The sequence below is a fragment of the Ursus americanus genome, chromosome 18 (genome assembly GCF_024610735.1).
Source record: "Ursus americanus isolate L20-20 chromosome 18, mUrsAme1.1.p, whole genome shotgun sequence".
Lineage (NCBI taxonomy): Eukaryota > Metazoa > Chordata > Mammalia > Carnivora > Ursidae > Ursus > Ursus americanus.
In genome coordinates this window covers 52729263-52744491 of record NC_142144.1, presented here as the reverse complement: position 1 = coordinate 52744491, position 15229 = coordinate 52729263, and the positions used below count along the sequence as shown (strand labels likewise).

At 41.1% G+C, this 15229-nt stretch overlaps 1 long non-coding RNA gene across 3 annotated transcripts; it reads left to right on the top strand.

The window, feature by feature from the left end:
* The first annotated feature begins 1077 nt into the window (after positions 1-1077).
* Positions 1078-12710, top strand: LOC123781207 (uncharacterized). Of its 3 annotated transcripts, none has more exons than XR_015727508.1 (6): positions 1078-1207; positions 4015-4183; positions 4442-4627; positions 5557-5836; positions 6953-7078; positions 12156-12710. It is a non-coding gene; the product is annotated as an uncharacterized LOC123781207 (long non-coding RNA). The 3 variants fall into 3 exon arrangements; XR_015727507.1 differs by having other exon boundaries at positions 6953-7192; XR_015727509.1 differs by lacking the exon at positions 4442-4627 and having other exon boundaries at positions 6953-7192.
* The last annotated feature ends 2519 nt before the right edge of the window (positions 12711-15229 follow it).

The window sequence follows — 15229 nt, the reverse complement described above, 5'->3', positions numbered from 1 at the left end:
TGTTAGATATTTAAACCAAGGATATTGAGAACCTGAAATCGTACCACACTTGAAATGGAAAATTACTTGAAAAGATAGGGAGCAATGTTTCGTCTTGAGAGGCATTAGCAAATGATCACTAAACACACCGCCCAATCTTTGCTGATCGATGTAAGATTTGTTTGTGAAGGTACACTGACAGCGAAGCAGAAATACAGGGTTCATTGTGTTCCCGAGTATAGAAAGGAGTGCCATTTTCTTGGGACAGTACAAAACAGTGCAATTTGCAAATTGAATGCTAACCCAAAATCACTTCCCCTGTTCACAAAAACATTAAGTGGGGCTTCTTGAAAAGAAAAAGAAAAGAAAAAGGTGGGTTTTTTTTATCTGAATGAGGACAATGTTCTATGCTATTTCCAGGTAGTGTGTATTTCCTCAGATCGCTCATGCTCTTTCATGGGTCTGGCTGGAGCTATGTTTTGTGTTGATTTCTGGGCCTTGCCATCAACATTAATTTTGCTGCTCTTTCGAAGAGAAGTTGTTAGGGGGAGAAATGAGCCAGTCGTGCAGGTAGAGTTGAAAGACAAGGAACAAAAGTGCTGGATGGCACTCTTGAGTGGTTCAGAGAGCTGGGACAAGAACACCCGAGCGCCATCGGACATATAATTTTAGGTGAAATTGTGTTCCATGTGAAGCATTAATTTTAATAGAGACTTTATATATAAGCTCTCGTTTGAATAATAATGTAAAATTAAATTTAAATTGTAAATAACGTCCAGATACTGGTTGTTTCCTGGCTCACATTCTTTAGCACATATGGCGCTGGCATAAGCTTGTGCCTGTCTGCCTACTCTGGGTAATTTTGCATGCAAATAGTTTTAGTGCCTATGTTGAGGTGCTAAAACGTGTTTAGTACACTTGAAAATATTTGCATTGCAAAAGGAGACTGAATCTCCTGAGCAAAATCAAATTGATATTTTGTATTAAGAGACCACTCTGGGCACGGCGTGGCATTCTTCTATGGAGACTTCTGTTTATAGTGCCACTAGCATTTTTAATTGACCTTTCGAAGAGAAGGTTTGGCTACAGCTTTGCCAGGCTTATAAACCGTCAGATCATCTCCTGGCAGCGTTCACCACATTCATCAGGAGGTCAGAGAGAAAGCTAAGGACGGAATCTACTCGCCTTGGCCGGACTGGAGCTTTTCAGGCCGCAGGTTGGAGGACGGGTAGGATAAATACGTTAATGATAATTAAAAGTTTCAGCTGAAATGTGCCTAACTAATTAGCTAACTAACTAACCAGCTAACTCAGGCAAGGCTTTAGCACGGTGAAGCAGCAGCGGATGCTGGGTGTGAGGCCGCACACCCGCTCCCATTTGCCACACTCCCATCTGCTGCATTTACGGGAACCAGTTCGTTAAGAGTCTGAATTGAATCCAAATAAAATGCATTTCTGATGCAAGCCCGATGACTGGTGCCATTCTACGCTGCATTATGTCAAATTAGAGTCCGTTTGGAAAAGAGGTTACAGAGATCTTACGTAAATGTCGCCTGCGTAGAACATGGAGGGAGAGTTCTGCACAAAGTCAACATCCGAGTGCTGTAAACAAATCAGCCTCCTTCCCGATTTGGCCCCTGTTCACCAAGACCAATTAAAACCTCGGGCCCCCTGATAAAGCCGTAAAGAAATTTCAAGAGGCATGCTAGGAAGAGGTCTGTAGAACTTTCCCTGTAGCCATCTTTGCAATGTTTGTAGAGAATTCTATTTTATTCCACGGACTAATTTCAGGTGTAATAATGGCCTTAGAAAATGAAAGTAAGTTTAGTGTCCATAAAATAAACAGATGATCTGAGGTCTCCAGGAGGAATTCAAATTGCGGGACTTCTCTGTCTGCACCTCCCTCCTCTGCGGAGAAATGATGCCAGATGGAATTCTAATACCTCCCATTGTTGTTGAGTGGCTCTATGGCTTCCAGCCCAAGCACCATGCAAGAGAGTGCCTACCATAGGTGCTTATATTGGCTGAAACTCTGGGGTTTGATCCAGATTTTCTCCCCATATTTTACCCTTCCACACCTAATATTTTATTTTTTCATCCCTGCCACTTCCCACAGAAGGCAAGGTGCAGTATTTTGTGTCAGCGAATAGCCATAGACAGGTAACAGGCAAGAGCCAAAAGGAACTCATTATGAATACAAACCAGGAAGGAGGGGTTGACTTACTGTGTTAGTGAAACTCTTGTTTGCAATCTATTTCCTTTAAAGCCAGCCTAAAAAAAAACAAAAAACAAAAACCAGCCCTGTTGTCTGTGGGATCTTGGCACATCAATCAATCCATTAAGTAAGTAAATAAGTCAGTAACGAAACAATAAATCATTTTGCGTTTCACGCATGCACAAACCTTTTGATACATAAGTGACAAGAAAGGTTGAGGTTCGGAGGCTACAGCCTCTGTGCTAATAATTTTGCACACAAGAGAAAGAACCATTCTGAGCCGTGGTGCACTGCTCCTTCTGGTCCTCAAATCCTGGGGCTTCTCTGCACCCCTTTGGTGGCTGTGTGTGTGATGCATGGCATGGGAGTTGTTTGTGTGCGTGTGTGTATGTGGGGTGGGGGGGCGTGCTGTTAGGGGGAAGCCTCCCACACATTTCTGCCATCACAGACGGTGGGCCAACAGCTGTCTCCACAGCTGAGGCCACTGGAACTGCTTGCGCGGCTCCAGTAACTCGAGAGCACACGGCTGGTCCCTGGATGGCACAGAGCACTGTGCCTCAGCAAAGCGCCAGAGCTTTCCTGGGGCTGAGCAGGCGGAGACTTTGCCACCAGACACAATAAGCATCTGAAATGGGGTCTCATGAATAATTCATCCTTGGTGTCCTACGAAACAAAGAAATGATATGTTTGCTGGTAGATAACTGTGTTGTGGCATTTGTAAATCTTTTTGGATTTGGAGCTGATCATGTTTCGTGTTGGTAGAGAAATATGGTTTGGTTGGTTTTTTAATTTTTCCCCCTAAAACAAAAAGTTGGGAGTTCAATGCGATAATCTTACAGGGAGCGTCTTCCACGAAATACTGGATGGATTATACTAATTTGGCTTGTGATTTAGGAATTAAAAAAAAAATCTCATTCAGTGAAAAGGGATGTTAAAATGGTTTTACTGCAATAAAATACAGCAGGATACTGGGTTCTCAAGGAGATTTTTTTTTTTTTCCTTAGTAGGCAAGCAGCCCACTTTTGCTAATGCAAATTTCATTACTGGAGACTAAAAAACAGTGGTGCCCTCAGCATCCCAGGAGGGCATCGGGAGGAACAATTCTTCACTTGCACTAAAATATTAGTAAAAATGATACTTCAGTGAATTGAGCCCTAAATTGTTTTAGTGACAGTTAAATACCCACTAATTTAACACTAGTTAAATCGGCAATAAAATGACCCCCAACCGAGTGGAGCCAACTATCCTATTTCGCCACAATAGTTCCAGACCTAATGCCACTGATCTATAAGGGCCACTGGGCACACTTAATGCATTTGCATAACAAATACTTCCAGTGTTGTATGAAGTAGCCAGCTACTCAAACTTATCATAATCAGAATTTATAATTAGTATTTGTGTATTCATTTCATTTATTCTTTAATATCTGTGTACTCATTTCCCCTAGAAAAAAAGAAAGAAAGAAATCGATTTAATAGTTCTTCATTGTCTTTGAAATGACAACCTGGCAAAACAAATCATGGTGATGTTCTCTGTCATCTCTCCAATAATTATCTCAAATCTGTCATCTATTATTCACTCATGCTTTCTCTGTGACACTTCCCCTCCCCCCCCACTATCTCCTGTAGTCTCCCCGGCTTTCAGGTTGCCCAGGAATTACTGTGCAACCATAAACCTCACACAATCTGATATGTTTGGCAGGGGAAGTCAGAAAGAAGGCACGTTGATTTCGCTGAAAGAAAAAAAAAAAACAAGTGAAAACAAAATATGGGTCTGCCAATTATATGCTGGAGTGAAAATACAATTCCTTCGTGCTTTCAGGTGAGGGAGTTGGCAGTTGGAGTTTGAACGGGTAGGTGGTGAGCCCTCCAAGATGAAGAGGAGTAGCGGATGCTGTGTGAGCGTGCGTGTGTGGTTGTGGTTGCTCTTGGCGTTTGTTTCCTGAAGCTCCAAGAACGAACCAGAGAGGAGATTCACAATATACACACAGGTAATGACTACTTTTCTTTACTTTGGCTGTGTAGGATTACGGCTATAAATAAAATTATGGTGGTACATAAATTGCTTTGTACCTTTGAAAAGATAATTAGATTTCTAGTGGAGCTAATAATGAGATAAGTGGTAAGAATGTCCTGGGGCCAATGAGATATCATTAGAAACCGAGGTGACAGCCTTAAGATGTACAAAACACAAACAAAACCTCCAAGGTCAGAGGTAGCCTCTAATAGACACGTCCCTCACTTCCCAGGCACCTTGTCCGTGCTCCCCGCCACCTCCTTGCGCCCTCCGTGTTAGTGTGGAACAGCAGAAGTCTCTCAAGCCTCCTCCGTACAAGCTTCTCGAAGCTTCATCAGGCTCAGTCAGCTATGGAAGGAGCTGGATTGCTATGACTTTCCAGAACATCAGCACCAGGACTTCCAACATTTTGTTTCCAGTATGTAAAAGAGTCCTTTGTGGGGATATCAAGCAAATCCATACTTCTGATGTTGTAGTTATTCTGTTTAAATATCTGAGAACCAGAAGAAAATGGAAATAAAAGACACTTAAGGATGTGTGCTATGATAATAAAAATAGTAACCAAAGAGAAGAAATGCCAGGAAGTCAATTGACAACTTAGACATCGATGATACACGTAAGGTTAAAAAAAACCACACACACACACCACAGGATCTCTGAATGAAAGAGAGTTGGATTTCTGTCTCTGCCACATTGGTGTTATGATACACATTTGAACCTCCCTGAATATATTTCCTCATCTGTATAATGGGGACAAAAAGGCATACTACCTCACAGACTCCTTTTAGAAAACCAGAACTAGTGCTCTAATGATGTACGTAAAGTGTGTCCAGTAGCTTGAAACAGGCTAAGCACACCTGAGTCACCTGGAGAGCGTTGACAAGCTCCCAACTCCCCGCTCTACCTCTGCCCTAATAAAGCAGAATCTCGGGGAGACAGGCCTTGGCATTAGAGTTTTTAATGCTCCTCTGGTGATTCCAGTGTGTAGCCAAGGATTTGAACAACTGGTGGAAAAGCCTGAGACTGAATGACCACTCAGTAAATATTACTCGATTCTTCTTGTTCATGTGATATAACTATTAGCTTTGTCAGGACACAGACTCTTTGATTCCTGAAAGGAATCCTTGAGACCAGTTAGTCCATGGTCATGCTTCAAAGGTAAAGAAGCTGAATCTAGGAGGATGAGTGACATGCTTATGGTCATACGGTTACTGGTGGAAAAGAGGGAGGGGTTCCAGTATTCATTCTAGAATACTGAAGTCGCACTCTCTGCCACAGCTCTTAAGAGCGGAAGGGAGGTCTCAGATGAGGCTGAGCGCCATCTTTCCTGCTTTCTTTTCTCAACAGTATTTTGTGGCAATGAAGAGACCATTAAATGTCCAAAGTAAAGGATTACAGCCTCAACTCCTATCTTCATTAGCTTGGCCTAGGAGCATTTATTCGTAGAAACTTTTGAGCAGAGAAACCGAATCCCAGCAGTGCTTCTGTGTGGAGGGCACACGCGGATGTAGCCTGGCTTCTCAGAGTGGGTGTCATCACGCTCCTCCACCTCACTGAGCATTTCCTGCGTGATTGATATGGAAAATCTGAGCAATTTACCACAACACAGTTATGAGCCATCATACAGGTGCATTTAATTTTTAATTACTCTTAAAAATGTTTTTAATAATTAGTAGCAATAACCACTAATTGGCATGTAAGCTATTCTTGCACCAGCAGGCAAACTGTAGGTTTACTTCTGCACACCCACACCCAATCAACTGAAAATTGCTTCCATGCTTATCTTATAATTACTGTGCTTAATGCTGTTTGCATTGTTTGGAAGCTTTTGTAATTAATTGATTTTTTTTTTTTTTTTTTACCTCTGAACCTGTACATGGAACAGTAAAGATTAGTCCTTTGCTCGGTAACATCTTCTTTATATTGAATTGTGTAGACATACATAAGGGGGAAAATAATGGCTTTTGTTTTTACCTGCCAAATCGATTTCCTTTGGTTTCATGATAGATAGTGAGATAGATCCCGTGTAGAATATGAAACTTGTCTAGCTGCCTCCTTGCCTTTCTGGCTCTCCTCAATGCGGTTGCCTACTGTGGCACAATTAACATTTTTAGGCAGACTTATTTTACAGCCTCCATGTACGTTTATATCATCTGCATTATTGATTTTGAAACTATTTCCGGATAAAGGGCAATACTTTGCAAGTGTCTCTATTCAAGTAAAGGTCGAGACAGTTAAAGTTGCATTGTTTGTTCCTTGGGCATCTTTAATTGGTTTATATTTGTGCCTGTAATTGTGCCTTTGATCTGTAAGTGGCAGTCACAGTTAATCACTAAAGAAAACCATGAAATAAACTAAGGTAGCTGGTATGGGAAGCCATTTTAGAAAAAGTGATGGATCTGCCAATGTTTTCATAGTAATAAATGGCAAATAAAATTTTATGATGAGAGAGACAAAAGATAAAAATTTGACTTTAGAATTGTAGGCCATTATGTACCAGTTATAAACTGAAACTGGATGAAGGCTTGGGTATGAATGTTGCTCTTTTTATTTTTTCTCTCACTCACTGAATAGTCATACGGAATATGGTGGGCCAAGCAGTGTGCTAGAAAATGGGGATGGGAAGGGAATACGACATTGTAGGAAAGTGTGGTCCTGGGAGTCAGAAAAAAACGCAGTCTGAAAATCTTGATTCCACAACGAAGTAACTGAGAGACTTTCGGACTATCATTTCGTCTTTCAGAACCTGATTTCTGTCATCGGAAAAGTGAGGACAAGGACACCTACCTTGAATGGTCATTGTGAAGATTAAATGAACAATGATATGTGAAGCGCTTCACGCTTTCCTATTGCTCAGTATTTACGTAATGTACGCATGCTATAATTTAAATTAGGTCAAAGAACTCAGTCTAGCGAGTGAATGCGATCTACCACTTTCAGGGTTCTTTGACTGCAGGCGACAGAACAAATTCTGGCTGCCTACGTAAGTGAGAAGTTTATTGGAAATCTATTGGTATACTCACAGGATCAACTAGAAGGCTGGAGAATCAGGCTTGAAAACAGAGGAAGAACTAGCAAAACGAAGAGTTTAAGTCTCAGGATCTCATCAATAGCCTTGGAGGGCATCACCAGTGAACAAATGCATTCCAATGTTTGCCCTTGTTCTTTCATCTTTGTTCGCAAGACTCAAAGTCTTAGAAGAAGGAAAGAGAAAGGGAGAAGAAGGAGGGGAAGAGGGAGAGGGAGAGAGAGGAGCTAACAGAGCATAAGCTCAGTCATGTGCCTGTCTCCCAAGGTGGGGCACCTTGATTTCTAGGTGCACTGAGGCAATATACAGCAGAAGATACACTACACACACACACACACACACACACACACACACACACACACATACACACAGAGTTAATGGGTGATTAGTAGACCAAAATCAACACAAAATACATAACACAGAATCTGATTACAGCGTCATAAGTAGGGTCGGCTTCATGGAGATGTGAGCTGTGCTGTCACAAAGGGCCCCATGCTTAGCAGCATGTGGTTTAATGTTCCGTGCCACCATTTAAAAATCCTTAATAATTTATTAACAAGGGACCCTACATCTTCATTTTGCCCTGGGTTGTGCAAATTTTGTAACAGGTCCTGGTCATATGTCCAATGGTAGGGATCTATACACAGCTCTGTAGAAACACAAAGGAAGGAAAATATCCAGGTAAGGATTCACGGAAAAGCCAGGAAAGGGTTCAAGAGATGAGAATTAAAGTATCAGTCAGGGTTTGCCAAGTGGAGACAGGGGCTAAGGTGTTCAGAAGTAAAACCACCAATGTTTCTTATGATCAGGATATTAAACATGATGTTGGCATAATTTGAACTAAAAGTCATCTCCTTAAGAGTGGTAAAGCAAATAACTTACTCTTACAGATGGGAGCAAACAACTCCCTTACGCCCTCTGTAGGTCAATGCCAAGCAGTGGCGGGGACCTGCACCAGCCATGGGAAGAATCCCACCAGAGCCCAATAAAGCAGTGTGCTTGCAGGTCACTAGAAACTTGTGGCTTAACTGTCATCTGAATCTTCCTTCCAGCTAGCTTCCTCCTGAAGTCACTGGAAGCAAGCAGTGTCCCCACTGCAGACTCCTATCTTCTTGGCACAAAGCTCATATGTTAATGGCAGGGCGTTTGAGTGGGATGGTAGAGAGAATACGCAGAGCAGTTTAGCTTTGCTTCCATGTGTTATTTTAGAATTGATGCAACTTTGCTTTTCAGTATTTCCTGATACCAAGACTTTTTCCACTCTTTTATCAAATATTTTTAGAGAATTTCAGGCGTCTAGCCCAACATTTTTCCAAGGCATGAATTTCCTGAACATGTCCAACAAGTGCTCCTACAGCCTTGGCTGGAATACCTCCAGCCCATTTGGGTTTTGGATAGATCTAATTGTCAGAAAGTTCTTCCTTCTATTGAGTTGGACTTGGCCTCTGAGTAACATTCACCAAGAGGTGTTTTGGAGTCACTCAGATTAAGCCTGTTTCTCTTCCTTATGCAAAAGCAAAATATATTCTCTAACTACAGCAGTGGAAATTTTCTTTGCTATTGGGGTGCATCCCACGGGGAAAATACATATAAGGTTTCTCATAAGGAAGCTCCTTTTAGCACTTTGAGAACCATATACTATAGGGTAGAGTCTGAGAGGATCCTCCAACGAGATAATAGGATAATGTTATACCTCCAGGATGGCACAGGCCTAAAAGTTTCTCCTCCAGATTCATTTTGTCTTCTGAACTTCATACTGTCCATGGGAAACAACTTTTTCCATTCCCTTTATCATTTGTAATGTACCAGGCTCATATCCAGCTGCCTCCATTTCATGAGAGACAGAGTAGGTCACAAACACCCTTGTGCCAGGAAGGACAGCCCAGACATTTGCCATCTGTGTCTCAGCTTTCTCAACCTCTGTTCTTGGGTTGCTTGTCTAGGGACACTCCCATACATACTCTTTCCCATTCCCCTGGCAATGGAAAGAATTGGCACATTGCATGTTAGGTTTTCGAGGGAGGACTTATTTTACAAGATTTCCCTAAATTTTAGTGAGGTTCCCCTCCCAATATGCTGGGGTAGTGTGCATTCAGATGGGTGTGCTAAAATTAATCTACTCAATTATAACAACAAGTTCATCTTCATAACGATGTTTTGTTTTGTTTTATGGGGAAATCAAGGCATCAAGTCAAATAGGTATCAAATTCTTTTCATAAGTATAAACATTCATTGATTAAAAGGTAATTAGAATTATAGGTACTTGGATATTTGCCAAAGAGTCCTATTGAACAAGGGCCTCTTCCATGACCATGAACTTAATCCCAAATATCATGTCTCCTTCTCTTTAGTTGCCTTGCAATGTGTTGCCTCTTAATGCTGAAAATCAAACCATCCCATTATGCTCCCTTATGCCTTAAATATCAGTTTCAGGAATACAATACAATTTTCTTCCCTTCATCTTCTCTTTCTCACTCCCTATACCCTAATTTTCTTTGTACAATCTTCCCAATTTGATTATTTGATGTCTGGCCAAGGTAGAACTGTACAATGCAATCATGATGAGCTTGACTGGAACTTATATGATATTAGCAGCAGATATAGAATATCAGGAAAATATAAGGTAGACTAATCACAGAAAGAGTGGCTAGATGATTTACAGAGCACCCCATGAGCCACGCCTTCTGGTGGGAATGATACAGACAATTTCCTTCATCCTTGCAATGCTGCAAGGCAGGAATTATTGTTCATATTTTAAAGATAAGGAAACTGACACTCAACACTTTTAAGTAACTTTCCCCAATTCAGTCTCCCCTTAAACGGTGGAGCTAGGGTTCACCAGACTTTGAAAGTTGATATTGCCAGTGAAGAAGAAGCGAATGAAAAGTCCTAGATTTGAAACGCCTGGCTGAAGGCAACCTAGACTTGCCTGCGTGACTCCCCAATATACTACTCTTTGGTATGAGGGGATGCAGCTTACAGATATAGCTCAAATGGTTTCTAGTGTAATCCAGAACTCCTTAAATATTGAGCTGCTAAGGTATTGTAACAGTGATCAAGATTTTGGTAACAAGTGTCTTGCGTTAAGCCATTGCAGATAGGATGACGAGGCCATTGAAAAATAAAGCTATAAATGGGGCATCTGGGTGGCTCTCGATTTTGGCTCAGGTCATGATCTCGGGGTCTTGAAATGGAGCCCGGCATCGAGCCCCATGTGTGGAGCCCCAATTCAAGCTCCTTGTTGGCCCTGAGCTCAATGGGGAGCGTGCTTGAGATTCTTTCCCTCTTCCCTCCCCCCCCATGCTTACATGCACACACTCTCTCCCTCTAAAATAAATAATCTTAAAAAAAAGAAACATAGAGCTATAGTTGATAGCAACAGAGAACCCCAATTTTTGTTAATTCTGCTTAATGTTATTGGCATCATCATTTGTTTTATTGCAACAAAACTAAAAAAGACATTAAAATGTATATTAAAATATATTTTAGGCACACATTCATATCTCTTAACTTTTCTTATGGAAGGACGATATGAAATTGTACATATTCAGAGCCAGTCCAGGTTTAAGTCTTCCACTATTTCAAAATTCCTCCGCAGTGTCAAATCCCAATGGACTTCCCTTTCCTTTTTCTTGAATGGAGATATGTACCTATCTGCCTTGCTTAATAAAAAAAGTGTCAGCCCCCCAAGATTGGCAATGAGAAGAGAATCAAAGCCCAGGCAGGATGGCTAGACCAGGTGGCTGTGATGGGTCCAGCGGGCCTGTCCCTCCACGAAGGAATCATTCGCTCCTTGGCCAATAACAGTGAAGGGGCCAGACTTGGTTTGATGAATTGAACCAGCAGGTTCTAACCCATGTAGTGGTAGTAGTAGAATCCTAGAGACATCCCCAATACGGTTTGAGCAGGGCCTCTAAGACCCATACCAGCCAGAGATTCCCCTGCTCTTACCAAATTGAATCCTTCTAGGCTTGGTATCCTGAGAGGAGCTAGCGGGTTTTCTTGCTCAGCTTGCTAGTGTGTAAGTAGTGGAGAGTGTATTTCCTTAGAAACTATCTGAAGTAGAAATTATGGGCAAGAGAAGGAAGTGCTAACTCATACTTTTCAATAACCAGGGTTTTCCTCACTTCTCAAAGCCACTGGGAAATTCAAATTAGAACAAGATGTGAAATCACAATTCAGAGAGCAAAGCGTTATTGTTTTTAAAACTAGTAGGTAGCAAATAGATGTATCTTCTAGTCTGATTTCATAGTCCTAAATCCTATTATCTGGTTGGGAAACTTTTTTTAACTTTGCTTTTAAGATTCACTGTTTTGTCTTTTAAGATTTTATTTATTTATTTGAGACAGAGTGTGAGCACACGAGCTTGCCGGACATGCGTGTACAAAGGGAGGGGCAGAAGGGGAGGGAGAGGGGCAAGCCTACTCTCTGTAGAACACAGAGCCTCATGTGGGGCTCGATCTCATAACCCTGAGGTCACAACCCTGAGATCAGGACCTGAGCAGAAACCAAGAGTTGGAGGCTCAACTGACTGAGCCACCCAGGCGCCCCAGATTCACTGTTTAAAGGTGGAGTTGGGTCATGGTCTGGCTGCTGGGGGCCTGGGTACTGTAGTCAGAGGAAGCTTAGATTCTAGCATCAGCTATGCCACTCCTTCGCATTGTGACCTCTGCCTCCCTGTCCTGCTTCTTATACAGGATGGGTGATAAAAATGTCCCCGGAGGGTTTGGTGAGGAATATACAAGTTAAGAATACGGAAAGCACTTGGAAAGTAGCTTGGCTCAGAGTAGGTGCTCAGGACCTGTTAGGTGTTACTATTATTAGGCAGATAGAATGTCAAATATTTGCAACCCTCACTCACCATTGGTGAGTGTCTAGCGAAACTTTGTAATGCTTGGGTATTTTATTTTCCACACAGACTACAGCTGAGAAGCACTTTGTTCAGAATGGTGTCATTGACAGTGGTGGGGACAGAAGTGACTCCACTAAAAGAGAAATTCATCTTCAGCTCCTAGGAGGAAACTCCATATACCTCAGCTTGTTGTGTTGTTGTTGTTGTTTTTAAATATTAATTTAATTTTATGGAAGGGATTAAAATACTCTAGAGAGCCAAGAAGCCTGATTGTCCAGAGAGAGGAAGCCATATATCCTTGAAGACAAGTCTGTGGCCTATCGAAGAGCAGGTTTGGAACTGCAGAATTTTAAGAAATGATTATTCTCTGAAGAGAGTTGGAGCTGAGACCCAGGACCCTGAACACTGTCTTACACCTTAGCGATCTCAGCTGTCCAAGGTAGTCCCCATATTTTACACTGTGGCACCTTGTCCGGACATAGGACCTGGTGGCATCACCTGTAGCAGGTAAAATTCTCTCAGACACAGTGCCTTGGGATAGGCTTGATGCTTCCCAATCCCATGCCCTAGACTGAGCTCACCCACATCGCCTCCTTCTTCTTCTTCTTCTTTTTTTTTTTTCCTGTGTAGCATCTTTGGACTTCCTTGGAGAACTTCTGAATTCTTTTAAAAGGATTATGTTCTAACACATAACTAGACTCCTGAGTCATCTCCCAACTCACCCTAATTTTATAGTAAAAGTAGACAGAAGACTGAGATGGGCCAAGTGAAGAGAACAAAGCCACTCAATGTTGAAGCCTGAACCGAGACCCAGGACTTCTAATTTTTGGTTCATCTGATAAGCGGAGAGATTTAATAGTGGCATACTGGATTCATTAAATAATAATAATGATGATAATAGCAAATACTTTTTCAGTACTAATTGTGTGCCAGGTACTGCTTTAAGTATTTTACATATATTAACTCATATTGTCCTTATAACAAGACTAGGGGGAAGGTGTTACCATCATCCCCATCTTATAGATGGATAAACTGAAGCATGGTGCAGTTAACCAACTTGCTCAATGGCATAAGTAGTACGTGCTGGAGCGAGGATTTGATTCCACGTAATCCAGCTACCGAGTCCATGCTTTTAAGCACACAGCTATACTACATCTTATTTAATTAACTGCTTCTACCCACATGTAGTTTAACTCATTCCTATCAATCTGCTTTACTTTAAAAAATGCCTAAATTTTTAGGCTCTTTATTGGACACACAATTCACCAAAAACCACACGTGCCCATTTTGTACCTTTCACGTAAGTTCATCTACGTACACAGAAAACTCCTTTGTAAATCAATACATAAATACATATGTATATAAATATATATAAAGATCTACCACATGCAGGGCATTTATCCAGGATAGCAGTGAGTGATATTCAGATCGTTAACGTAGTCTGGCCAATTAAGTTAACAAAACTGTCATGTATACAGTATCCGCTTGTAAAAAAAAAAATTAAAAATTAAAATACACTTGACACTAAAACTGTACTCATCACAATTCAATTTCATTTAAATTCTGATTTGGAGGGCATGGCGAGTTTTGTAGCGCCTCCAGTCTTCCTTATCGACATTTTACATTCCAAAGATGGAGAGAGAGAGGAGGCAATTAAGTTGTCTCTAAATGATATTTCAGGAACTTTGCTAAAAGTTACTTCCTACGGCTATACCCCTGGGGTCCACTATTTTTGTTTGTTATTTCCTAATATCAAAATGCAAAAAGTGAAAACAAATTTGAGTGACTTAAGCCTAGTGGTCTGACGTACCCCTGAAATGAGGATTTCCTTCCATCCTTCGCCTATGCACCTGTCATACTTGCTTCATAAAAAGAGGGAGGGGGTTAGGGTTATTGGGTCGGTAATAAAACATCGAACTCAGCAAATGATAGGATTTTTACACGAGAAATCGTCCTCCTGAATAATGAATGATCTCTAATTACACATTAGAAAAGACTGTATCTGTGCTCCGTAGCTGCATACACAATGTTTTATATGTAGAGATTTTGTTTTCCTTTCCCAGATAACATTCAGAGGTTATTCTGTCTTTACTGTTATTATAATTTTAGTACTCATACGTTCACATCTTCAACTCTCTGATTCAGCTCACCCTAAAATACAAAAGTTGTGTGCAAAGAACCCATCCAAAGGATTACGTCTCCAAATAAGGTACACACTCTTAACTTTGCTGGAGAGGTTGTTTTCTTTTGTTTTGTTTTTTTTTAATGAGATAGCGAACATGGCCAAAAATAATCATTTTCTTTGCAGGGTTAGCAATGCTAAAACCTGGCTGCCTTATTGCAGATAACAAACTTTGGCTCTTTATTCTTTATTTGGAATTTACCCTAGCAAAGTAAAAAACAATAATACGGAACACACACACACACACACACACACACACACACACACACACACAGAAAAACCTCCGTTCAGGACCCAGTCATCCATCCCCTGAAGAGCTGTAGTCTCTGCATAACAATGCTTAAATCAGCACATTTACAACACATACTAAGTGGTTTGTTATTTATTTCAAGACTTTAATTGGCACAATATATTAACAGCATTGTTGCAACAGTTCCTCTTAAGATTTTTTTCTCCCCTAAAAAGAGGAAGAGAGGGAGAGAGAAAGGGGGAGAGAGAGAGAGAGAGAGAGAGAAACAATCAACCAGAATTACGCTATAACCACTGTTTTGTTATTTCTTGTGCCTGAATGAAGTGTTAAAGATGAAGAGGGAAAAAAGGAAACTAGCTTCAAGAACCATATTTTAGACTCAATTCAGTTTTATTAAACCCAGACCAGCGTTTTTTCTGCCGTTCTAATATAACCTATTATGAGAATTTTTTTTTTCCCAGGGACAAAAACACCACCAACTTTCCCTCCCCAAGAGCTTCTTATTGTTCATTTTCGTTGCTATTTGGAGAAAAAGCTCATTAAAATATTATGAAGCACATAGCGTAATTACGCGCCAGCCTTCGCCAATGAGGAACATCTGCAGCGCGGCGTATGTATATTTATATTACTGCAAACTTGTGGGCAGACTCTCTCTCTCCCCCCTTCCCTACTTTGCCTCTGTTCCACAATTCTTTGTCCTGACTACAG